The sequence below is a fragment of the Saccopteryx bilineata genome, chromosome X (genome assembly GCF_036850765.1).
Source record: "Saccopteryx bilineata isolate mSacBil1 chromosome X, mSacBil1_pri_phased_curated, whole genome shotgun sequence".
Taxonomy (NCBI): domain Eukaryota; kingdom Metazoa; phylum Chordata; class Mammalia; order Chiroptera; family Emballonuridae; genus Saccopteryx; species Saccopteryx bilineata.
In genome coordinates this window covers 31,069,964-31,097,350 of record NC_089502.1, presented here as the reverse complement: position 1 = coordinate 31,097,350, position 27,387 = coordinate 31,069,964, and the positions used below count along the sequence as shown (strand labels likewise).

General features: G+C 42.8%; 1 protein-coding gene and 1 pseudogene across 2 annotated transcripts in view; both read left to right on the top strand.

Moving 5' to 3' along the window:
- The window catches only part of DOCK11 (dedicator of cytokinesis 11), a 233,465-nt gene that overhangs the window by 15,642 nt on the left and 190,436 nt on the right, over nt 1-27,387 (top strand). The window lies entirely within an intron of this gene.
- LOC136317261 (large ribosomal subunit protein eL30 pseudogene) lies at nt 14,964-15,306 on the top strand (annotated as a pseudogene).

The window sequence follows — 27,387 nt, the reverse complement described above, 5'->3', positions numbered from 1 at the left end:
GCTGACGCCAAAGTGTCCGCAAGGCCTCACTGCAGAAGCTCTAGAGGAGAATCTGTTCCCTCACCTTTTCCAGCTTCCAGCAGCCGCCTGCATTCTTTGGCTTACCCTCTCTTCCTCCATCCCCAAGCCGCCGATGGCTGCTGCAGCCTTTCCCACGTCGCATCGGACAGACGCTGCTGCTGCCATCACACCTCCTCTGATTCTGACCTCTGCCTTTCTCCCTTAGAAAGACTCTTATGATTACACTGGTCCCAGCTGGGTCATTCTGAATATTATCCCCATTTAAATTTTCTTAACTCAGTCATATCTGCAAAGTCTCCTTTGCCACGTACAGCTAGTGCTCGATTTACGACCACGATTGGTCCCGACAGACCGGTCATAACACGATTTGGTCGTAAGTTGAGTAGGCTATATGTACAGTACTGTGAAATGATGTTATAAAAATCTTTAAGTCATATTTTATCAGTTTTCTTTCATTATTGTTATATATCATAATTTTCTTTGTTCATTTTATGCCATTTGTTTCATCTCTACACCATTTTGTTTCTTATTTTTACATTCGTCAGGTTTAAGTAAAACACTGCATTACCAGTACAACTGGTTTAATATTTGAAAAGACAGTTTCCTCTTGGTAGACATCTTGGAAAGGGTTTGATGAAAAATATCCAAGACACAAAACACAAATTGCTGTACCGAGTCTGGGATAACAGTTGAAATGGTGCACGCAGAGATGGTAGTGCTGCCGGGAGCTGGTCCGCACTGTCGTATGCTCAGCTGGGCAACGCTTGCGCTGCCAGACACGGAGCAGTCGTGGCTAGCGATTGTGGTCATAAAGTCGAATGGTCGTGAGTCGCATAGGTCGTAAGTCGATCAATATTTGTAGTGTGACATGGTCACAGGTTCCAGGGATTAAGATGTGAACATCTTTGGGAAACCATGATTCTGCCTACTGCTCGGGCATTGCTGCAGGTTGAGGGAGGGTGGAATTCTGGGGTTAGATGGGGTCCCAGTGTGGATACGGACATTATAGTGGAAGGCGGACAGGGATCTGATAGACTGGCAAACTTATTCAGGTGCAGAAACTCTTCACAGAAAAGCAAATATGGATGCACAATCCCTTTGAGAATTTTGGCTGAAAGAAAGCAATACAGGTTTGCCATCTGCAGTTTCAATTTGGATGTTTTCTTAAATTCTTCATAATTAAAAATTTTTTATCCCACACAAAAACTCCCTCAGTCTGGAGTTCTTGTAAGTGGGCACTGATTTCAGACTTGAGGTGTTTTAGGATCCAAGCTGGCCAGACACTTAGCAGGCACGTAGCCAGTTCAGGCCTATGGAATTTTCCAGCCTCAGTTAAAGAAAAGAGTAAAAAGGTGTGTGTGTGTGTGTGTGTGTGTGTGTGTGTGTGTAAAAGAGAAAGGGCTGGTGTCACATCTCAGAGAATAACTCTTTGGCTGACAAGCCCCAGACACCTCTCCTGTGTCCTGTGTGAGAGGCACTTCACCCATCCTAAAGGTCAAGTGAGACCATGGGGCAAGGGCTTCCTGCATTTCCAGGTAACGGAAATGGGTTTCCCAGAATGGGTTTCTAAAACCCGTGATTGGAGAAGCAGAGACAAGGCTTGGAAAATCTCTCAGATTCTTTGTAGCTTCATGATGATTTCAAGTGAGAGACAAAGTGAAACTTTCTCTCTTCACCATATCTAGTCACTGCCATTTTAGGGCCACGCACCACACAAGCTTCCTGGCTGATCACATTTGCACCAGCCCTTCTTATACTGGCCAGGGAGATAGCCACGATGAGCTGATGGCAGAGAGCTTTACTGCCTCGAAGAACTACTCTGTCATAGATGTGGATTGTGTTTTCTATTTTTTTGCATCAATTCTGATTGGCCATGGCTCCATTTCTCCAAGGCCTAGCTTTAAAAAAATTTTTTTTATTGATTGATTTTAGTGAGAGAGGAAGGGGAGAGAGAGAGGAACATAGTTCTGTTTCTTTATGTGTCCTTCCAGGGATTGAAGTGGAAACTTCTGAACTTCAGGACAATGCTCTTAACCAACTGAGTTACCGGCTACCAGCAGCTCTCTCTTTCTCTCTCTCTTTCTCTTTTTTTAAGGCGTTGGGATAACTGACCTGACTGTGATGCACTGAAAATCATTATGTAAAAAGTTATGACCCCCCCCCCAGATTTTGTTCAAAATATGTACAAACAAAATATACATTAACCACCTTCACTTTCTCCTGTTCCATTTTCCCTTTTTTTTCATCTCAATAGGAAAACTGTTTCAATTCTTACAAGCCATCTCAATTTAAAAAAAGACATGTTTTCAGTGGAATTATCTTAAACTTTTTTTCCTAATGTATTTATATACTACTAATCTCTACCTATCTCTAAAACATGAGAGGATATATATTAAATATAGTTCTGTTTAAATCTTCTTTAGAAACTAATGTTCATTTTTTTCAAATTATAGGTTGTTTCCCTTCAACCTGGCTTATTATATTTTGTTTTGTATTATTTTACTGATTTAACACTTTTCTGTTGGGGATTTTTGCCTTTTTACTGGCCCTCATCTGACCTTCATGGCTTATAGGAGTGATATATGCATTCAGTCAGTGAGTTTTGTCACAGAGTTGGTGCCTTAGAATTCAAACATCTGGGGCTGTGGTGTATACCAGAAGGAACTAGGAAGCAAGTGTATTGTTAGAGAGTGAGCTAAAGAGAAAGGCGTGCTGAGCTGTGGAAGAGAGCTGCCTTAACAAGGAAAAGATACGTTCCATGGTCATGCTCAAATCCCAAGGGAAATGCTTTTAGAACTGTTGCTTGAACTGGGAAAAAAGCAGAGAATCTATTTCTACTGATTTCTTTTTAATGGATTAATCCATTTAGGGCAAGGTTGCAGGGGGGGCGGGGAAGGGAAGGCAAGACAAGAACTTAAGCTGAGGAAACTAAAGGATGAAAATATTTAAGATGAAAGGAAAGGTTTTGGGTGGGTGTTTTTTTTTTCACTGTAATAGACCAAGAGAGCAGAGATTAAAATATTAACAATATTTAGTGACGGTAGCAGTATATTTTTAGATTCAGATGGGAAAAAATCAAACACTTTAGAAATTGTATTAGGTAACTCTGGCTGGTTGACTCAGTGGTAGAAGGTCAACCTGACGTGTGTAAGTTCCAGGTTCAATTCCCGGTCAGAGCACACAGAAGAGGTGACCATTTGCTTCTCCCCCCATCCCGTTCCTCCATCCCCTTCTCTCTTTTTTCCTCTCTTCCCAGCCCGCAGCCATGGCTTGATTGATTCGAGCACGTTGCAAGTCGGCTCTGGGTGCTGAGGATGGCTCCATGGAGCCTCCACCTCAGGTGCTAAAAATAGCCCAGTTGTGAGCATGGCCCCAGATGGGCAGAGCATTGGCTTCAGATGGGGGTTGTCAGGTGAATCCTGGTCAGGGTGCGCAGGAGCTGTCTCTAGTATCTCCTCTCCTCTCACTTAAAAAAAAAAAAAGGACAAGAAATTATATTATGTAAATGGAACTGTTAGATAAGACCAAGGTCTCAAGGTCTGAGCAGTTCTACATGTTCTTGCTAATTGTCAAAATGTAGCATAATATTTTGTAGAGGCAGCTATAAATAGGATGAGCTATAAAATAACACTGCTTTGCAACAACAGCTCTCTCTTTTTTAATATAGCTCCCCAAGTGGCGAACACCTTGTGTTTGGTAATAGAACAGTTTTGTTTAGTACCAAAGGGGTGAGTAGACACTTATTCAGGGGAAGGAGGCAATGCACACTGTCATCTTGCATAATTCAAGACCCAAATCAATTACTGTCTTAAGGAACATAGAGAATATTTGTATGCAGTTCCTCACTGTATATGGTAGTGGAACTCAATTCTTCAATTTAGATGGAGGACAGACTTGTGACCACCAGAAACCTGTAAAGGTCAGATTTCTTTTGAGGAGCCTGTCCAGGGTGGAAGGATTCACCAGGTCGGCCTATCCTCACTTCTTTCATCCTCAGGAAGAAGGGAGCAACAGCTCTCACCTCTTCCAGACCAGTATTTCTCAAGGTAGCAAACTCTGCTGGACAGGAATGGGAGCAAAGGAGTCTGCTCCTCTGAGGCCTCGAGACTTCCTCTGAGACTGGCCCCACTGGGGCTGGCTTCCTCTTCCCATGTCCTTTCTCTACCAGGTTGCTTTCTTCCCCTTTACCTTCTACTGTCCCCTCCTGTTAGCCCCTCATTCTGGTTTTCTTCACCAGCTGCTCCTGCTGTTTACCTCTTTGCACTGTCACCTTCCAGAGTGATCTGGAGAACTGGCTCCCAGTCCAAGCCCGCCACCATGGCTCTCCCATAGCCAGTGCTTTCGCTTTCCCTTCTGCCATGTTTGTTCCACTGTGGGCACATTCCCCCTCTCCCCTTCTCGTCTTTTTCTCACTTTTCTTTCCCTCCCTCCTCAGTGTTTGCTCAAAAAGTGTTCTCCATGGGACAGGGCCGTGACTGTGTTTATTTTTTTTAACCTTTTCTTCAGCCAAGGATGGAAAATTCCAAAGGCGTGAGCTAGTGATGGCTGAGTGCCTTTTCTGGAAATTCAATGGCCCGGATGCTGAGGGAATGTCGTGGGGCTACACATCTGGCAAGGTTGTTCCCTTCAATGTCCTAGCTTTGGATTTAGTTCCAACTAAATGAAGTGGAGGTTCTAGTCTGTGGAATTATGGCACAAGAATGAAGAGTTTAAGAAATGATATAATTACAACTACAGAGCCCAGTTTATGTCACTATGTTTTTTTTTCTTGTTGTTGTTCAGTTTAATTGAGAAAGAGTGGCCTATGCCTTAGACCTTTCAAAAGTAAAACCTCGCACATGAGTGGCAAATGAAGTTCCCGTGGCCCAACTGAATGGAAGCTTTTACTTTGTTGTAATAATTATTTGGCAGAAGCTGTGTTCTGGGGGCTGGGAGCATCCCCCCAGTTGACACCCGGTGGAACTGAGTAGGGCTACTCCACTGCCATATTTCTTGCCCCTTCCCTGAAGAAATAACTCAGGCAAGATTTTATTCACATATACCTAAGGGGTTTTTTTTGTTTGTTTGTTGGTTTGTTTTACAAATCAGAGTGGACCATTCTGACACTAAGCAAAAATGCTATTGTCTTTATAGCTAGAAATCGACCATCATTCTGTTGCCTCTCAGGAGACGATGAGGGAAAATCCCCAAAACCCCAAGCCCATAAAAATACCGACTCTATCTGCATTTGCTCTACATCACTGTGAGTGAGCACCCAGATTTCCTAGCAGCCCTTACTGTCCCTTCCTGTCCATCAGGAAGGCCCATCCCTGCCTTGAACTCTCCTCTCCCACCACCTTCCTTTCTGTGGCCTGTACCCAAGCCATGCCGACCCATTGCTGCTCCCAAACATGCTGGACACCTTTTCACCTCCGTGTGTTTGAACATGCCGACCCCTCTTCCTGGAGTGCCCTTCCAACCCCTTTTCATGCTGAAGGGAATCCAGTCTGTTCTGCGGGGCTAAGGTCAGACCTTCCCACCCCCGTCTGCCAGTTGGGAGCACATTTGCTTCTTTTGCAGAATTTCAGCCTCCTTGTAGTTGTATTCATTTCCTGTGGCTGCTGTAACAAATGACCACAAACTGGGTGGCTTCAAACAACAAATTTATCCTCTTGCAGTTCTGGAGGCCGGAAGTCTAACATTGGTATCACTGGGCCACACTTCCTCTGGAGAATTTAGGTAAGGATCCATTTCTTGCTTCTCGCAGCTCTCGTAGCTGCCAGCATGGCTTCGCTTGTGGGTGCATCACTCCAGTCTGCCCCTGTGGTCACGTTGTCTTCTCTTTGGTTGTGTGAAACGTCCCTCTGCCTCTTTCTTACAGACACATCTGTGATTGCATTTAGGGCTTACCCAGATCCTCCAGGATGATCTCCTTATCTGAAAAACCCGGACTCGATCACCTGTGTCAAGGCCCTTTTGCCATAAGGGAACATTTGCAGGTTCCAGGGATTAGGATGGGAGCATGTTTTTGAGGAGGGGGCAGTTTTCAGCCTATCATGCTAGTTCTTCAAGTTTTAAAGAGAATTTCATTCTACCTTATAACTATAGTTGTGGACAACTTCTATAAGCCAGTAGCGAGTGAATGTTTTAAGGAGCTGGCAGGAGAGTGGAAGGAGCTGAAGCTTATTCGGGGTGGCAGAAGGGCCTAGCAGTTCCCCTGATAAGCTCTGGTAGTTTGGACAGTCAGTTGAACTTTGTGGTGGAACCTCCTCCTGCTCATTTGTGAAATGGAAATAGTGTTGACATCAGTGAGCCTTGCAGAGTTGTTTATAATGGTAAAACAAACAAAAACAAAATACCCTCAAACTTAACCAACCTAAATGTACAAAAACAAAGGACTAGGCAAATATACCAAATATCGGAAAACCATACAGGCATTAAAATGACATCTGTAGTTATTATTGACATGGAAAAAAGTTGAGGTTATGAAATAATATGCAAAGTATGATTATATTTTCCTAAAATAATGCATATGTGATATTTGTGAATTTAGTTACTTAATCGCTCTGTGCCTCAGTGTCTTCATCTGTAAAATGGAGAGAATAATAGTACTAACCTCACAAGGTTGTTGTAAGGATTGAGTAAAATATAAAGCCCTTAGAATAATGCATGCAACATAGGAAGCACTGACTAAATATAAGCTATTTAAAATTCTTAGTCAGAAAACATTTTCAAAAATGTGTGGGTCTACATTGTATTGTGTACTGTATGTATAATGTTAACTGTGATCATCTCTGGATTGGGTAGGATTATGAGTCAATTTTGTTATTTTTATTTGTCGTCTTTAAAATATTTAACATTGAGCATATATTTTATAATGGGGAAAAAGTAGTATTTAAGGTAAGTTTCATACTTTTTTGTGACAGAGACAGAGAGGGACAGAGAGGGACAAACAGACAGGAAGAGAGAGATGAGAAGCATTAATTCTTTGTTGCGGCACCTTAGTTGTTCAGTGATTGCTTTCTCATATGTGCCTTGACCATATGACTCCCTCAGAGCAAATAACCCCTTGCTCAAGCTAGCGACCATGGGGTCATGTCTATGATCCCATGCTCAAGCCAACGAGTGACCCTGCGCTCAAACCTGCGACCTTGGGGTTTTGAACCTGGGATCTCCGAGTCCTAGTCCGAGGCTCTATCCACTGCGCCACCTCCTGGTCAGGCTTTTTTCTTTTATTTAAATATTATCTTAAAACTTGTGGATTTAAAGACAAGTGAATGGGAGAATTGTCAATGAAGTAGGAACTTTGAAATGGCAGGTTTTGCCTCAAGATAATTAGATGCTGGTGCACTTCTCGGGGAGCAGGGTCTCTTTCCCTCTCTCTGTGGTGTGGCTTTTCCCCGTCAGCGTGCACATCCTTGAATTTTTTTGTTGCTGCTGTTCTGTCTCCACCACATTTTTCACTCTTTTTCTTTCCAACTGTCACTCTGATCATAATAGAAAACATATATAAAAAACGGATTTGTTGTATTTCAACTGAGTTTTGAATAGCTCTTGATAACTTAAAAAGTAGGGGGAGGGAGACGTGACTAGGCAGAGCCCAGGGGATTTTTAAGGCAGTGGAACTACTGTGTATGAGACTCTAATGGTAGCTATATGTCCTTAGATACGTATTTGTCCGAACTCATGGAATGTGCAACACCAGGAGTGAGCTGGAATTTGAACTATGGACTTAGGTGACTCTGACACATTAATGTAGGTTCAGGGATTCTAACAAATGTACCAGTCTGGTGGGAGATGCTGACAATGTGAGAGGCTATGCTTCTCTGTGGCAGAAGGTATATGGGAACTGAACCGATATTGCTGTGAACTGCTCGAAAAAATAAAGCCTAATTTCAAAAAGTAAGATGAAGAAAATATTTGTTTTCTCTTTTGTAAAAAAATAAACTTAAATGTAGTTACTTTGTACTAATGTGGACATTATTTTTTCGGCCTGTGCACGGTCCTCATTTTTTCCCCCATCCCTGATAGTTTGGAAGGTTGCGTTCCCAGTTTTCTTGCCAACTTGTTTGGCATAATTATGAAGACTAGCAAATGTGCATGGAATACTTTGAAGGCTTTCATGAAAAGTGCTAGGTAAAAGCAAAGCAGTTTTATTGTTAGAATGGAGAGTGAGTCAGAATTTTTAAGGTGAAGTCCTTAGTGTGTGACTCGAGAGGCAATGAAATAAATGCGCAGCTAAAATGGGTAGGAACCAGCGAGGGCACAGTGAAGAGGTACCTGCTGGTCAAAGTCTGTACAGCTGCGCTTGCTCAATGACACCGCTGTGCAAATTCAGCATACATTAGGCGAATCTGAGTTTTGAATAAACTTGATTGGAATCCTTTGGCAAAGCACAAAATCCTTTGTAATGCAAACGACCACCCACTGATTTATATCTTTTGTAAGGTGGGAGTTACTGCTTTTTCAACTCCTATGCTATTTAAAATCCAATTGTTGTGGGGGCGGGGAGAGGAGACTCTAGGCAAGTTGCATTAACTCCTTCAACCCTGAGGAAGCCATTTAGTCAATTATTGTTTCTGGGAACTAAATAATACCCTTGTCACCTGAAAGATTTAAAATAGCCTTTGGAAGAGGCTACTCAGTCTCTGAAAGAACATGACTCATTCCTTCTTTGTAATCTGAAAGAAATCAAGTGTCAGAAGACACTGGGAAATGGCCTTAAGTTATACGTCTAAACATAAATATTAGTGGTTTGAAATGTTGGTAAATCAATATGGTATGGTTTGAAGGTCTGAGTGGAGTCACTATATTACAATGTGGCTGAAAGGGCAAGGGATGGACTGGCGATCCTTTCTGTAATATTCCTTGGGGATTTTTTTTAATTTACTTTTTATTTTATTGATTTTAAAAGAGAAAGAGGGAGGGAGGGAGAGAAACATTGATTTGTTCTACTTATGCATTCGTTGGTTGTTTCTTTTCTTAAATTGTTAAAAAATTATTTTAGAGAGAGAGGGAGGGATAGAAAGAGAGAGACAGAAACATCTGCCTGTTCTGTATGTGCCCTGACCAGGACAGAACCCGCAAGGGTCTTTGAATATCAGGATGATGCTCTAACCATCCGAGGTATCTGGCCAGAACTCATTGGTTGATAATTCGTATGTGCCCTGACCAGGGATCAAACCCCCAACCTTGGTGTATGGTGTCGATGCTCTAACCAACTGAGCTACCAGGCCTGGTCTCCTTGGGGAAATTCTTGCTGGCAGATTTTAGGTTCTTGAACTCTGGCTGTACGGTGTATACCACAAGTTGTCTTATTCTTTTGTTTGGGAGCCCCGCAACCCTGCATTTCTGACTGCCCCATGTTTATATATGGCTCCATAATGTTTCTTCTGCCAGCACTACTTAGGGTTGCTGACTTCCTCAAGCTGTGTTTGGATCCATCTTCTTCTACGCATGACCAGAGAAAGGAAACTAAGTGCATCAGAACATCCTGCGTTGGTACTAAGAGACATAATAGATTACATTCTTGTACTTCTTAAAGCTCATATTCTTGACAGTATTAAATGGGGGTGTGGAGGGCTAGGTTCGCCAAGTCTGGGTCAGTCTTTGCCTTGTATTAACCTTAGTGGATGCCCCTTAATGGAGAAATATTGAACGTTCAGGGTTTACCCTATGGAATCATTGCTTAATATTGTAGATGACTCACTGAAACTAGTGTGTTAGAAAATCACTTCCAGATGTGTAGCAGTAACTATTCCAAAAGGAAGAAGTAAACTCTGGAACACTGGGTTAGCTTTCTTTTTATGATCTTAGGGCCAGAATCAAATCCTCCTGTACTTCATTGTGCACTTTTAGACTGGTGCCTACATAAATGTGTGTGTGTGTGGGGGGCTGCCTCCAGCACGCCTCCTTATCCCATATCAGTGTCTGTCCTCTCCATGCCTCCTGTCTCCTCACAATTATCAATGGTCTAGAAGCCTTGCCTACTGTGCTCAGGCTCAGGTCTCATTCTTTATCGTTATCAGCAAATGTTTCTTGAGCATTCCTATGGGAAGACACGTTACTAGGTGCTGTGAATGATGGCAGAACTACCCAGCTGAAGAGCAGCAGAAATAGGGGTAATACAGCAGAATGAGTGAGAATGTGAACTCTGGTGTCAGCGTCTCAGCTGAAATGCCACTTTCTGGTTGTGAAATATTGGGGAAGTTACTTAAACCTTCTACGTCCCAGTTTCCTTGCCTATAAATGGGAGAGGTGGTGATAGTAATATCTGCTTCATAAGTGTGAGGCCTAAATGAGATCATCTGTGGCAAACACTTGGCATTAACTCAGTCAGTGTTAGCTATTATTATTCATCTAATTCAGTGGTAGTCAACCTGGTCTCTCCCGCCCACTAGTGGGCGTTCCAGCTTTCATGGTGGGCGGTAGTGGAGCAACCAAAGTATAAATAAAAAGATAGATTTAACTATAGTAAGTTGTTTTATAAAGATTTATTCTGCCAAACTTAGCGAAAATCCAACATAAAGTACTTGGTAAGTAATTATTATTATATGCTTTTAACTTGCTGTAACTCTGCTTTATAAATTTTATAAAGTAAAGTTACTTCCCTACTTTATAAATCACCATTACTGTGGAACTGGTGGGCAATTAGAAAATTTTACTACTAACAGAGATACAAAAGTGGGTGGTAGGTATAAAAAGGTTGATTACCCCTGATCTAATTTGTCACCGTGTGTAGTTTGTGTGTGTGGTTGTGTTTGTGTCTGAAAGGAAACCAGGAAGCAGGAGTTTGTTGACTGATGCCCTCCAAGAAGCAACCACAGGGTTTGCTTTTTTGAGATCTCTTTAAATTGATTTTACTCCACAGAGAATTCACTGGCTTCTCTTATTCAACTAATCAGGTCCTGCTAAAATAGGTAATGTGTTGTCATCTCCTTGGAGGCATCAGATGACAGGTCTTGCAGGTAATGCAATAGTCAAATATTTAACGGTAGCACAGCATGAGCCTGGAGTCTTTACGAAAGCCACACCTGCATTAACAAGATGTTTTGGTAAAGAAAAGATTCTGTTTTCCATCCTACTGATTTTCTACACAAGTTATTTATTATCACGTTGTATTTGAGCAGTTTTTTTGAAAGATTTTATTTATTCATTTTTTAGAGAAGAGGGGGGGGAGAGAGAGAGAGAGAAAGAGATGGGGGGAGGGGCAGAAAGCATCAACTCCCATATGTGCCTTGACCAGGCAAGCCCAGGGTTTTGAACCGGTAACCTCAGCATTCCAGGTCAACGCTTTATCCACTGCGCCACCACAGGTCAGGCGAGCAGTTTTCTATCAAATCAATAAATTTGTTTCTAAACTAGAATGTAATTAAAACATTTCTGAAACTTGAAATCTGTATCAGAAAAGGAAAAGATCATAAGCATTACTGTTCAATAGAAATTTATGTCTCTATTCTTTTTGAAGAGTTAAAAATGGTTAAGAATTTATGACACGGATACAAATACTAGTGACATAGTTGAGAACATGAATACTAGAGTTAAACAGCTCTGTTTTGAAACCTGATTGGATTAACTTTCTGTTCCTGTGTAGGAAATTACTACAAATTTAGCAGCTTAAAATAGCACTTCTCATTTGACAGTTTCTCGTGGTTAGAAGTGAGCAGGGCTCAGCTGGAGTCTACTCAGGGTTTCAGGACTGTGTTCTCATGTGGAGGCTCAGGGGCCTTTTCCAAGAACCGTCAGGTTGGCACAATTCAGTTCCTTGTAGTTGTAGGACTGACTAGTCCCATTTCTTGCTGGTTTTTAGCTGGGGATGGTAGTTAACTCTTGGAAGACACTCTGAAGGTCCTAGACATGTGGGCCTCTGTCAAATAAGTTTGTAAATATGATATACATGTTTGCTCGCTTATAGTTTGCATTGGGTGTGGGGGACAGGCTGTAAGCAGGCAGGGTCATTATAGCCTAAGGCAGGGGTCTCCAAACTATGGCTGGGGGGGCCACATACGGCCCCCTGAGGCCATTTATCCGGCCCCCGCCGCACTTCTGGAAGGGGCACCTCTTTCATTGGTGGTCAGTGAGAGGAGCACATTGACCATCTCATTAGCCAAAAGCAGGCGCATAGTTCCCATTGAAATACTGGTCAGTATGTTGATTTAAATTTACTTGTTCTTTATTTTAAATATTGTATTTGTTCCTGTTTTGTTTTTTTTACTTTTTTTAAAAGACTTGATTCAATTTCTCAGAAAGGAGAGAGAAAGAGAGAGAGAGAGAGAGAGAAGGGGGAGGAGCAGGAAGCATCAAGTCTCATATGTGTATTGACCAGGTAAGCCCAGGGTTTCGAACAGGCGACCTCAGTGTTCCAGGTTGACGCTTTATCCCACTGTGCCCACAGGTCAGGCTGTTTTTTTACTTTAAAATAAGATATGTGCAGTGTGCATAGGGATTTGTTCATAGTGTTTTTTTATAGCCTGGCCCTCCAACAGTCTGAGGGACAGTGAACTGGCCTCCCAGGGTAAAAAGTTTGGGGATCCTGGCCTAAGGCTTAGTTTTAAGACTCAGCCTTTCCCACCCTTTTAATACTAAGATTTTTTCAACACTAAGCTTTTCCCCACACCCTTGACTGTTGCATGATGTAGGGTGGTGCACTCTAACGAGGAGGAATCCCATTTATGCCTCAGATAAGTGATTTTGTATCAGAGACTTCCTTATTTGTAACTGGCTTAAAGGTTTTGATTTTTACACTCTAAAATAGGAGAAGACTGGGGGCTGGCTGTCTCTCTCTCTCCCTGAAATTAGCATTGCAGAGCAGGGCAGAGAAAGGCCATGTGGAGGAGAGGAGAAGCAGCCAAGATGGTGGAGTGCTGAGGGAGAAGCCAGTTTGTGCAGAGTTTGTGCAGAGGGAAGGAGATGGGGAACAGAGGTGAATAAGTCTGGTGAACTAGAAACCTTTGATTCTAGGAAACTTGGATAAGTCAGTAGCTTTGTGAGCACTGAATGAGTGACTTTTGGAGCCCAGTGTGTGTTTTTACTTGCCTGCTGGGTGCAAGCTAGGATTAAAGCTAATGGCCCACCAGTTCTTGGCTCCGTTGTTTCATTGCTGTCTGTCCAAATCAAATGCAAGCCTGCACGGGCTGGGGAGCTGTGATGGTGGCCATGGCTACTGGCTTTACAGCCTCTTATAACATGTCAGTCTGCTTCTTCAAAACCAGCAGGTGAATCTCTGTCTCCAAGAAAGGGGCCCAGTTTGTCTTTTAGGGATACCTGATTAGGCCAGACCCACTTAGGATAATCTCTCTTTTTTTCTGTCATTTAATAACTATTTACTTTTATTTTAAATTAAACTTATTGGGTGGCACTGGTTAACAAAATTATATAGGTTTACCCCTTTGAGTAGTGAGTTTTTTTTTCATGCTCGCTGACCCGTGGGAGTGAGTTCCAGTCATAGTTTTATTAACTTAAAATCATGTTTGTTTGATAACCAATTTATGGAAAAAAGAATAATATACATTTGCCTTTTTAAAATGTTGCCTTATACATTTTTAAAATAAAAATTTTTGTATGATCATACTCTGGATGGTCAGGAGGCACGAAGACATACATGAACGTTTAAGGTTTTTACTTAAACGTTCAAAGGTTTAAGGTGTACAGAAGAGTTATAATCTCCCTTTTGCAGATATCAGAGGCAGTTTATTAGTAACACTATCAGGGAGTGGCATCTCATAATATTCACAGATCCCACTTAACAATGAAGGGGAAGGTATTGTACAGGATAAGTAGACTGGGATCAGAAATCTCAGGATACCGCCTAACACACTGACCACATCAGTTACTTGGGCAAAGTGTTTCCTAAGAATATTGCTTATCTAACATTGACATTTCTAAGTCAGTTGCTTTGGATTGTCTAGATGAAGGCAGTCCTACAGATATCCTTTTTTAAATTTTTTAAAAAAAAATTATTTATTGATTTCACAGAGTGGGGTAAGAGTGAGAAGTATCAACTGGTAGTTGCTTCACTTTAGTTGTTCAGTGCTTGCTTGTTGAATGTGCTTGACCCGGCAAGCCCAGGGTTTTGAACCAGTGGCTTCAGCATTCCAGGTGCAAACTCTATCCACTGTGCCACCACAGACCAGGCCTGATATCCTTCAGATTTGATTTTTTAACTAAATGTGTTCATGTGCAGAACTCAGTTCATGCTTTCTCCTGCCCTAGGGTTTGAAGTATGTTTCCTTGCTAAGGGAAAAGTTTCAGATATTAGTCTACTTACGAAAAAACAGTTTGGTAGGTCAGTAACCTATAACTGAGACTAAGTTTGATAACAAATGCTCACTTTGCAGAGCAGGAAATAGTGTACAGGACCTGCACTGGGTTTCTCACCTTTAGTCTAAGGATAGGCAACAGTTCAGCCCCATGCTAGTCCTGAAATTTAGACTTATTCCCATAATCTCCTGCGACACAGTCATTTCAGGGGATTTTACTGTCTATCACCTGATAGTTCTAGGGCCATCCCCAGAAGAAAATGAGTATGTATTGCTTCTTCTCATTGCTTGTAGAAATCAATGATACTTAAATACTTAGAAAGTAAATTCCCATGTGAGAAATAGTTGTTTAGAAGCTCCATCTTGCTGGTGGGAGTGGGGGGAGGGGCAAGAGGAGAGTAAAGGAACAAAGGGCAGAGAAAAAAGGCAATGCAACGGAGGGAATTATTTCTGGAGAGCTTCATTCTTCTTCGGGATGGAACTGAACTTGGGTGTCACTTTTCACAATAATGACATAAATGTCACATTCAGTAGTAAATCTACCTGTTTATCTTCCCTGTGAAAAGTTTGGAAGTCTGAATATGTGTAGTTAAAATCCTGCTAGAGTTTGGGTAGCTTATGAAACCTCTGTCTGGCCTTTCTGCTGCCCTGGTCATCTTGGAGGCTGCTCTTGGTTGGGGGCCATCCTGCATCTAAAGCGGGAAGATGGTGGCCGCAAAGAAGATGAAGAAGTTGCTGGAGTCTATCAACTTTAGGCTCCAACTTGTTTTGCAAAGTGGAAACTATGTGCTGGGTACAAGCAGACTGAAGATGATGAGACAGGGCAAAGCGAACGGAACTGGTCCTGAACTGGTCCTTCTTGCCAACAACTGCCAATCTTGTAAAAATAGAATACTACCATGTTGGCCAAGGCTGATGTCCATCACTACAGTGGCAATAATATTGCATTGGCACAGCGTGTGGACAGTACTACAGAGTATGCCCACTGGCTGTCATTGATCCAGGTGGTTCTGAAAGCTTTAGAAGTATGCCAGAACAGATACGATGAAAAGTAAATCATACAAAATTTTTCTTTAATAAAACTTGCCAGAGCATGTTGAAAGAAAGGAAGGGAAGGAGGGGAGGAATGGAAAGAAGAAAAGAAAGGAAATATAGGAAAGAAAGAAAGGTCCTCTGGGTAGAACAGAGGAATCTTAAAAGTTTACAGCATCCCCACCCCCACTGGGCTTGCCTACCACATCCAGCATGAGTTCCTTTTCTGTGACTCTTATTAGCATACAAGTGTCCTACAGCATTGGATGCCTAGGGATAAGCCAAGTTAGGGAGAGAAGTTATTGGTTATTACCTAATTGAGAAGACCTCAGTTCTTCATCTACCCATCAAAGGGAAGTCTAAAAAGAGATATAAGGCACTGCCTGTATAGCTCAGTTGGTTAGAGCGTCATTCTGCTATGCCAAGGTTGAAAGTTCCATCCCCGGTCAAGTATCAACCGGTGAGTGCGTAAGTAGAGCCAAATTGATGTGTTTTTTTTTTCTCTTTCTCCCTCCTCTCTCTCTCTTAAAAAATAAATTAAAAATTTCAAAAAATTAAGAAGAGGTATAAGGATTCCCTTTCTCATCTATACTTTAGGCTGTATACCTGCTCCCTAAATATTTTACATGTATCTTCTTTTTTTAAAAATTGCATTGATTTGAGAGAGAGGGAAATGGAGAGAGAGAAAGTGAGAGAGAAGCATCAATTCATTGTTCTATTTAGTTGTGTACTCATTGATTGCTTCTCCTATGTACCCTGACTGGGGGTCGAACCGGTGACCTCTGGCACTCTGGACAACACTTTATCCACTGAGCAACCTGGTCAGGGTCTGTATCTTCTATTAAAAAATAGAATTGAGCCTGACCAGGCAGTAGCGCAGTGGATAGAGCGTCGGACTGGGATGCTGAGGACCCAGGTTCGAGACCCCGAGGTCGCCAGCTTGAGCGCGAGCTCATCTGGTTTGAGCAAGGCTCACCAGCTTTGACCCAAGGTTTCTGGCTTGAGGAAGGGGTTACTCAGTCTGCTGTAGCCCCATGGTCAAGGCACATATGAGAAAACAATCAATGAACAACTAAGGTGTCACAACGAAAAACTGATGATTGATGCTTCTAATCTCTTTTCATCCCTATCTGTCCCTTTCTGTGACTCTCTCTCTGTCTCTATAAAAAAATAAAATTAAGAACTTTTGTTTATCAGAAGTCACTATCAAGAGAATGAATAGGCAGAATGAGAGAATATATTGGTAAAGCATATATCTGATAAAGAGTTAATATCCAGAATATATGAAGAACTACTACTCAACCAAACAACTTTATTTAAAAAGAAACAAAGAAAGCCCTGGCTGCTTAGAGCATTGTTGAGAAACACCAAGATTGTGGGTTTGATCCCTGGTCAGGGCACATATAGGAAGTGACCAATGAATGCCCAACTAAGTGGAACAACGAATGCTTCTCTCTTTCTCTGTCTCTGTCTCTGTCTCCCTCACCCTCTTCCCTCCCTCCCTTTCTCTCTTCCTCTCTAAAATCAATCTGTTTTTAAAAAACGGGCAAAGAACTTGAAGACACATTTCTCCAAAGAACATATATGCAAATGACTTATAAGATACTCAACATTACTAATCATTAAGTAAATGCAAATTGAAGCCACAATATGATGCATCTTTACACCAATTAGATGGCTGTTACAAAAACTAAAATAACAAGTGTTGGAGAAGCTATAGAGAAATCAGATCCCTATGCACTGCTACAAGAATGTAAAATAGTGTAGCTGTTGGGGAAAACGTCTTGGCAAGTTCCTCAAAAAGTTAAATATAGAATTATCATATGATCCAGCAATTAATTTTTTTCTTTTCTTGTTTTCCAAGCGAGAGGAGGGAAGATAGAGAGACAGATATTCCCATGTGCCCTGACTGGGATCCACCTGGCCACCTCCATCTGGGGCTGATGTTCTGCCCATCATGGACCATGCTCGCAATTGAGCTATTTTTAGTGCCTGAGAGAAGGCTCCACAGAACCATCCTCAGTGCCCAGGGCCAATGCGCTAGAACCAATCGAGCCATGGCTGCAGGGATGGGGGGAGGGAAGGGGTGGAGAGAGAGAGAGAAGAGGGAGGGGAAAGGGTAGAGAAGTAGATGGTCCCTTCTCCTGTGCACCCTGGCCGGGAATTGAACCCAGGACTTCCACATGCCAGTCTGACACTCTACCATTGAGCCAACTAGCCAAAGCCTGATCCAGCAATTCCAATTCTAGGTATATACCCAAGATAATTTAAAGGAAAGGACTTGTACAGGTACTTGCATTTGGGTGGAAACAACCCAAATGTCCATCAACCGATAAAACATGGTATATATGTACAATGGAATATTATGTAGCCTTTAATTAATTAAAAAAAATCTTTCTAGGAGGATTCCCCTCCCCTAGCTCCCCTGAGGGGGGGTTCAATTCTTTTTTTTTTTTTTTTTTTTTTTTTAATTTTCTGAAGCCAGAAACGGGGAGAGACAGTCAGACAGACTCCCGCATGCGCCCGACCGGGATCCACCTGGCACGCTCACCAGGGGGCGATGCTCTGCCCCTCCGGGGCGTCGCTCTGTTGCCACCAGAGCTACTCTAGTGCCTGGGGCAGAGGCCAAGAGCCATCCCCAGTGCCCAGGCCATCTTTGCTCCAATGGAGCCTCGGCTGCGGGAGGGGAAGAGAGAGACAGAGAGGAAGGAGAGGAGGAGGGGTGGAGAAGCAGATGGGCGCTTCTCCTGTGTGCCCTGGCCGGGAATCGAACCCGGGACTTCTGCACGCCAGGCCGATGCTCTACCACTGAGCCAACCGGCCAGGGCCTATTTAGCCTTTAAAAGGAATGAAATTCTGACACATGCTACAAATTTGCAAAACTCATGCTAAGTGAAAAAAGCCAGGCACAAAAGACTGAGTACTGTGTGATTCTTCTTATATTGGGTACCTATAATAGGCATATTCACTTTTTAAAAGATGTTATTTATTTTAGAGAGAGGAGAGAGAGAGAAAGAAGGGGGGTGATAGGAGCAGGAAACATCAGCTCGTAGTTGCTTCTTATATGTTCCATGACCAGGCAAGCCCAGGGCTTCGAAGCAGAGATCTCAGCATTCCAGGTCGATGCTTTATCCTCTGCACCACCACAAGTCAGGAAGTAGGCAACTTCATGGACAATTGATTAGAGATTATCAGTGGCTGAGGGATGTGAGATGGGGGAGTTAGTGTTTAATGGGTCCAGAGTTTCTGTTTGGGATGGCGAAAATTGGAAGTAGGTAGTGGTGATGATTGCAGAACAATGAGAATGTACTTAATGCCACTAAACTATACACTTAAAAATTGTTAAAATGGTAAACTTTATGTTATGTATATTAGCATAATAAAAACCCATATAAAGTTGATTATGTTCTTTTTAAAAGAATTATTGATTTTAGAGAGAGGAAGGGGAGTGGAAAGAAAGAAAGAGAAATAGAAAGAGAAACCTGGATCTCTTCCTGTAGGGGCCCCGACTGGAAATCGATCTGGCAACCTCTGCTTATCGGGACAAATCCTCAAACTGCGCTATCTGGGCAAGGCTCGGTTCTGTGCTTCTGGATTATAACAGCAAGACTTGTGCTAGACAAATTCGGGGGAAAACAGACAAAGAAAAAGAAAAAGACATCATCCATAATCCCAGCACACAGGATACATGTTTTATTTCATCACATTTACTTTCGACTACTCTCCCATCAGTAAAAGTGACAGTCACTTTCTACCACTTCCTGAAAAACTGGTACAATAGTACCTAATCATTCCTTAGTAAAACTTTGGTGCTCAAAAACAGAAAAGAAGTTTTTAAAGGGCCACAGAAAATCAATAAAAAAGGCCGCTGAGTGAAACCGTAGCTGCCGCGGCAGGCCGTCTGGGGCAGAGCCAGTCCTCAGCAGTGCCGCGGTTCTCAGGCCTGTGCCGTGAGAGCAGCCGCTGGTAGGAGTGCAGGGACCCGGGCTCAGCATCCCTGGCTTCTAGCTACAGTTTTATGGGGAGCATGTAAAAGGCCTTGCAAGCCTGGTCATTCTCAAGCTACACACTGAGCCCTGGAGCAGCATCCCATTCAGTCATCATTCAAGTCCTTTTTGTACTGGTTGTGGCTCTTATCTCTTGTGTCCACTATCAGCCATTCTGTCCACTGAGTATCTCTGGGCCTTCCAAATGGAGCTCTGGCTACTGGTGCCCGAGGGAGAGAAAGAAACCACAGCATGACAAGGGGCTCCCTCTGCTTGTTTACCTGATAACAACCTCACTTAAGGCCTGAAAGTGGCTGCCCTCAGGTTGTGGTGTTTACAAGAAAGCAGGGCAAGCTTTTGAAGTGGCCAGAGGCTGAGGCTTCTACAGAAGATCCTAGTACATTCCCGAATTTCAGGAAATTTACTGGGCTAGGCCTGGATTTCTCCCTTGGAAAAAACCCCAATGGGCAGAGGAAAAAGGAAAAGGCTCAAAGGGTTAGCAAGGAATGGGGCAACCTGAGCGAGAAAACTCTTAAGCATTTCACTGTACTCTGTCTTGAATTCTGTATTTGTTTTCCTGCTTGAAAATGGGATATTATTTTAATGTGGGACAAAAATTGCTTTGAAGTGGCTGGATTTAGATGGCAAGAAATCCTTCAGTTGACCCATCCTCTGCCTATATGTATTTAAAGCAGAGAACCAGAATCCTGTTTTGCCAGAATTATCTTGATTGTGAAATATGTAAGCAGTGGCGGTGAAGTAATTACAAAGATCTTCTTCCTTAAACACAGTGGAATTCCACATGCAAACAAGTGCAGTCCTTTGAATAGTCACCACTATAGGAGGCCACAATTCCTCCCTAATGCATTACTCAAAATACAGAAAATTTCCCCCAGAATGAGTTTATGGGTTCTATGAGATAGCCAGGGCCTTTACTATGTAGTACTGTCTCATATATTTATTTTTATTATGTATGTATTTTTTTAGAGAGAGAGAGAGAGACTGTTAGAAAGGGAGAGAGATGAGAAGCATCAACTCATAGTTGCAGCACCTTAGTTGTTTATTGATTGCTTCTCATACATGCCTTGATTGGGGGTGACTCCAGCTGAGCCAGTGACCCCTTTCTCAAACCAGTGACCTTGGGCTTCAAGGCAGGGACTTTTAGGCTCATTATCCTATGCTCAAGCTGCTGACTCCCTGCTGAAGCTGGTGAACTAGCACCCAGGCCAGTGACTTCCGGATTTTGAACCTGGGTTCTTGGCATTCCAGGTCAATGCTGTATCAACTGTGCCACCACTGGTCAGGATTATGTGTAAAGCCAGTGGTCACAGCCACCATTACAGTCACCTGGCCCATGCAGGTTGTTGGTCAAATAAGTTTGTAAATATGATATACAGGTTTGCTCGCTTATAGTTTGCATTAGGTGTGGGGGACAGGCTGTAAGCAGGCAGGGTCATTATACCCTAGGACAGGGGTCCCCAAACTTTTTACACAGGGGGCCAGTTCACTGTCCCTCAGACCGTAGGAGGGCCAGACTATAAAAAAAAAACTATGAACAAATCCCTATGCACACTGCACATATCTTATTTTAAAGTAAAAAAACAAAACGGGAACAAATACAATATTTAAAATAAAGAACAAGTAAATTTAAATCAACAAACTGATCAGTATTTCAATGGGAACTATGCTCCTCTCACTGACCACCAATGAAAGAGGTGCCCCTTCCAGAAGTGCGGTAGGGGCCTGATAAATGGCCTCAGGGGGCCGTATGCGGCCTGCGGGCTGTAGTTTGAGAACCCCTGCCCTAGGACTTAGTTTTAAGACAGCCTTTCCCACCCTAAGTGACTTTGTATTAGAGACTTCCTTGTTTGTATATTGGATTAAAGGTTTTGATTTCTACACTATGAAATGGGGCAGACCAGGAGCTTGGTTCCTGAGATTAACATTAGAGACGAGAGCAGAGAAAGGCCCTGTGAAGGAGAGGAGAAGCAGCCAAGATGGCAGAATACTGAAGGAGAAGCCAGTTTGTGCAGAGAAAAGGAGATGAGGAACAAAGGTGAATAAGGCTGGTGAGGTACAAACCTTTGATTCCAGGAATACTCAGATGAGTCAGTGGCTTTGGGAGCCCTGAATGGAAAGGGAAGTGTTTTCCCACTCTGTGTATTTCTTACCCGCTGGGTGCAAGCTAGGATTAAAGCTAATGGCCCACTAGTTTTTGGCTCCGTTGTTTCATTGTCGTCTGTCCGAATCAAACCTGAACCTGCACGGGCCAGGCAGCTGTGATGGTGGGCATGACTACTGGCTTTACACATTTGATTTGGACAGACGGCAATGAAACAATGGAGCCAAGAACTGGTGGGCCATTGCCGTTAATCCTAGCTTGCACCCGGCGGGCAAAAAATACACACAGTGGGAAAACACTTCCCTTTCCATTCAGGGCTCCCAAAGTCACTCACTTATCTGAGTTTCCTAGAATCAAAGGTTTCTAGCTCACCAGCCTTATTCACCTCTATTCCCTATCTGCTTCTCTCTACACAAACTGGCTTCTCCTTCAGTACTCGCCATCTTGGATGCCTCTCCTCTGCAATGCTGATGGCAGGATATGAGCAAGAGAGCCCGTGGTCTCCCTTATTTTATAGTGTAGAAATTAAAGCCTTTATGCCAGTATACAAACAAGGAAGTCTCTGATACAAAGCCACTTATCTGAGGCATAAATGGGATTCCTCATAAGAGTGTACCACCCCACATCATGCAACAGTCAAGGGTGTGGGGAAAAGCTTAGTTTTGAGAAGATCTTAGTATTAGAAAGATGTTGAGAAGATCTTAGTATTAAAAGGGTGGGAAAGGCCTGACCTGTGGTGGCGCAGTGGATAAAGCATTGACCTGGAACACTGAGGTCGCTGGTTCAAAACCTTGGGCTTGCCTGGTCAAGGCACATATAGGACTTGATGCTTCCTGCTCCTCCCTCCCCCTTCTCTCTCCCTCCCTCCCTCCCTCTCTCTCTCTCTCTCTCTCTCTCTCCTCTCTAAAAATTAACAAAAGAAAAAAAAATAAAACGGTGGGAAAGGCTTAGTCTTAAAACTAAGCCTTAGACTATAAGGACCCTGCCTGCTCACAGCCTGTCCCCCACACCCAATGCAAACTATAAGCGAGCAAACATACACATCATATTTGCAAACTTATTTGACCCAGAGTTATGCACATATTTTTATCATTAGATGAGAGTCTGCATTTTGGTAAAAAGAGGAAACTATCATTTAAAAATAATCTGACTTAATGGTTTAATTACATTTTTGTAAGTCTACAATGACATTATTGTTGGTATTTGCCTTCTCCCCCTACCTTGGGTTGATAGAAGTACAGTTATTTTAAGCTAAAAGGCTCTTTCTTAGGCTGGGGCTTCACATAGCCTATTGAAATCTCTCAAATTTTTAAACACCTTGTGTGGGAACTTGTGTAAGAATTTCCTTCTTTTATTTTGGAGTAGTGTGTCATGCACAAAGGACATGCTCAATAAATATTTCTTGGTAGATGTGTCTTGGATATTTGAACATTAGTCCCAAATTCTTTGTATTGTGAAATTTATCTTATATTATTTGGAACACTGTATCAGAAATCAACATATGAATACCACATGGAAGGAGAAAAAAATAGAAAAGAGATGGAGGAACATTAAAATACTAACAGTGACCATCTCTGGATGGTGGGATTCTAAGTGACTTTTATTTTTTTTCTTAAATTTCAAGATTAAAAATTATTTTCCTACATCTGAATAGAAGTTTCATTTTTCTTCAGTTCTTCCAGTTTTTAAGTTCTTTTTTTAAAATTGAATAAATTTGACAGGTAACATTGTGTACATTTAAGGTGTACAAGGAACTTTGATGCATTTTATCTATTGTAGTATGATAGCCAATGTGGCAATATTTATCACCTTACATAATTATAGTACAGTATTGTCTTCTGTGTTCATTATGGTGTGCATTTGATCTCTATGGCTTATTTACTACTCATTATAAATTTGGACCATTAAACACCATGACTGTTATCCCCACCCCTAGCCCCAGATTACAATGTTTTAAATGAACATGTATTGCTTATTATTATTACACAGAACCAATATATTTTATATAAAAGTAATACAGCTTGATTATATGAAGTTAGGAAGGCAGTAGATTTTTTTTTTTTACAGAGACAGAGAGAGAGTCAGAGAGAGGGATAGATAGGGACAGACAGACAGGAACTGAGAGAGATGAGAAGCATCAGTTCTTCATTGCGACACCTTAGTTGTTCATTGATTGCTTTCTCATATGTGCCTTGACGGGGGGGGGGTTACAGCAGACCGAGTGACCCCTTGCTCGAGCCAGCGACCTTGGGTCCAAGCTAGTGAGCTTTGCTCAAACCAGATGAGCCCGCGCTCAAGCTGGCAACCTCAGGGTCTCGACCTGGGTCCTCCACATCCCAGTCCGATGCCCTATCCACTGCGCCGCCTGGTCAGGAAGGCAGTAGATCTTAAACTTTCTTGGGTCATACACTTTTTTGAGATTCTGGAAAACTCTGGTGCCTTTTCTTACAGAGATGTATACAGGACATTTTCCATGTAATTTCAGAGTTTCCCATCCCATGTAGCCCATCCAGGGATCACTTAAGACCTCAGATTAGGAGTCACTTTCCAGATGGAGAAAGTGGCCCCCCAAAAAGGGGTTGGCTACCAAGTAAATGTGGAAATAAGTAGAATAAGTAGAATTGTCTGTGTGTGGTTACCATCAGTGTGGGGCCATCTGATCTGGTAGCACTGCCCTTGCATCAGGCTACGCAAGCCTTTATAAGAGAGGGGGTGTTCCATTTGTGAAAGCGCAAGTGTGTTCTGTTCTGTAGGTCACAGGGAGCTAACCTGCTATAAGTAAGAGCCTTGAGGATGGGGCTGAGAGTCCAGCCTAGGATTTGTATTTGTGTAAATGACGTCCTTGACAGGATTTTCTCCAGCAGCAGCAAAGAAAAACAAACTAGGGGTGTGGGGGACTGTTGATCCAGGGCTTAGGAGTGATGGGAGTTGTGCTTCAGAATTGACTAGGTAGGTTATTAAGAGGGTTCTAAGCCATGGGGTCCAGGTTGAGTTGAGAATGAAAGCAAGCAGGAATGCACTGTCATCATACTGAGAGAATGAGTTTATGTTAGTCTAGCTGGAGAATGTACTGGGGAGAAGGTGTAGATTCTTCTTTGGGATCAGAATAGGCTTTTCTTTTTTTCTTTTTAGGGAGAGAGAAAAGAAAGAGAGAGATGAGAAGAAGCATCAACTCATAGTTACTTTACATTAGTTGTTCATTGATTGCTTTTCATATGTGCCTTGATGGGGGCGGGGTGCTCAAGCAGAGCCACTGACTTCTTCCTCAAGCGAGCGACCTTGGGCTCAAGAAAGTGACCTTGGGCTTCAGCAAGTGATCTTTGGACTTAAGCTGGTGGATGATTCCACACTCAAGCCAGCGACTGTGCACTCAAGCTAGCAACCCCGGGGTTTTGGACTCAGGACCTCAGCAGTCTCAAGTCGACACTCTACTGCATCATCGCTAGTTAGGTGAATAGGTGCATAGTTTTGTTGTTAGTACAGTGGTTTGGTCACATGCTCTAGCTAGAGGCCTGTAGAGGCAGGGTTGTTGTAAGTCTTGTCTCAAGATGGCATTTATTGATACAAGGGATAAGAGTATGGAGGAGTACTTCTTGTTTGTGCTTCTGGGCATGTGTTACGGGGATACACTTTGGATTACTTTTAGGGGAAGAAGCAAGAAAATGTATCTGTGAGTACAGTCAGCACACAGAGTAAATGAGAGCTTGTGGGAAAAAGGATGAGGAGAGAGGCTGTCGAGAAGAAAGTTTGGCAATGAGGAAGGAAACCATTACCAGCACAAATGGAGTTTTACTTGACAAGTCACCTTTCTTTCTGGTTTAATTTGAATGCCCAACCAACACAATTTTCTACTTCCTGACACTTTACATTTCTTTTTGTAGGGTGTGTCTGGTTCTCTCAACGTTTCACATATGACATTGTGAATTTACCAGAAGAGAAACTAGTGGGTGGGGATTTATGTTATGAAAGTGTTCAATAGCAGGGCTCCTTTGGACAGCTGTCCAGATGTTTGTATTTAAATGAGTGTTTGTAAATTGTGGTCATTGTGGGAAAGGCAGAAAATATTAATGCTGAAGGCTAGAAAGATCTTGACAATGGATTTATAGTTGGCTCATTCAATCATTCCAGATAGAATTTGGGAGAGCTGGGGACAGAGCAGTGAATAAGACAATGATTGCAATTACAGAGCTTTCATTCTAGTTGAGGAGGCAGAGACAGAAAAGGCAATGGAAGAGCAGTGCACCTCAGCAGCTTGTGACAGGGCTGGGATGGGGAGGGAAGTACGGGTACTAGCTCTGGGTTTAAGGACATGGGTTGCAATGGTAGGGAAGAGTGGCCATTTATACCTAGACGTATTGGCAGGTTATGGAGTCTTGCAGTGGAGTTGGGGAGAGAACTAAGCAGAGGTGTCAGAATTAGCAAACATGTCACAACAGAGCCCATTAGGAGATCTGCCCACTGTGGTTGGAAGGCATGGACTGGAAGCTGAGGGTGGAGGCTAGATTTTAGAGGCATTGAACAGTTTGAGCTTTTTTTCTTCAGGCTATGGGGAGCCATGAAACGGGTTTAAACAAAGGGATACTGTGATCCAATTTATGTTTCATCGTATTTAACCATGTTGGATCAAATGAGATATTGAAAAGGTGTTGGAAACAAATTAAGTACAGATTTGCAGTTAATCTTTTCACAGTGAAATGTTTGGCTAATTTTTCTATTTATTTTTTATTTAGTGAGAAGGGAGGCAGAAACAGACTCCTGTATGTGTCCCTACTGGGATCCTCCCAGCAAGCCCACTAGGGGGCGATGTTTTGCACATCTGGGGCCCCTGTTCCCTTGCAACTGTTGCAACCCAGTACCATTTTTTTTTGTTTTAGGGCCTGAGGCAGAGGGCATGGAGCCATCCTCAGTGCCTGGGCCCAACTCACTGCAATTGAGCCATGGCTGCAGGAGGGAAGGAGGAGAGAGAGAGAGAGAGAGAGAGAGAAAGAGAGAGAGAGAGAGAGAGAGAGAAGTGAGAAGGGGAGGGGTGGAGAATCAGATGGATGCTTCTCCTGTGTGCCCTGACCAGGAATCGAACCCAGAACATCCACATGCTGGGCTGATGGTCTACCACTGAGCCAACCAGCCATGGCCATGTTCGGATAATTTAGTCTCTGCCACACAAGGAAGATTTATTTTTCTCTTTCAAAGAAAAGCTCTTCATAGACACAGCTCTCACTTACTTTCCTCAACAGTTTCGTGTGCAGCTCTAATGAGTAAGTAGTTTTCCATAATTCAGCGTATGACTCCTGGAAAATGTAGACAATGGGGCAAATTTTCAGGCTATGCTGTCATTTTATGGATTAATTTCCATTAATGCTGACCTTCTGGCTTTCTGTGCGTAATAAATATGAGTAAAACATCTGTTCATGTCATTCCCCTGCTTACAAACCTCTGCTGGTTCCCCACTGCCTACACTAGGAAACAGTCCAAATTCATTACCTTGGCATACGGGGCCCTCCATAAACGTGCCTTTCCTGCTCATCTTGGTCATTTTTCCCTATTCTGTTCATCTTCAGACTCCCTGAACACATGCTGTTACTCCCTGTTACTCCTCCATGCTATTATGCTCTCTTCTTTGCCTGGAAAGTCTTTATTCACTTTGCCTTCCATGAGCATTTTCATTCAGTCCTTCATGGCTCAGAGCAGTTGCCGCCTCCTCTCTGAGCCTCCTTCACCAGTGGAACTCATCTCTCCCTTACCTGCTCCCCACAGCACTCTCAGTGTCCCCTCTGCCAGCTATAACCCTATCATAATTTAACTCTCTCTTTAGTGGTCTGGCTTTCCCTTAAGCCCATGAGTTCAGTAGGGCAAGGCCCACATCTTGTCCATCTTTGTTTTCTCAGCTCTGTAGCCCACTGCCTGGCACACAGCTGACGCGCTATAGCGCTAAGCTGTGTGTTGTGGATTTCTGGTTATAAGATCTCCAGGAGAGCCTTGCTTTTGTACC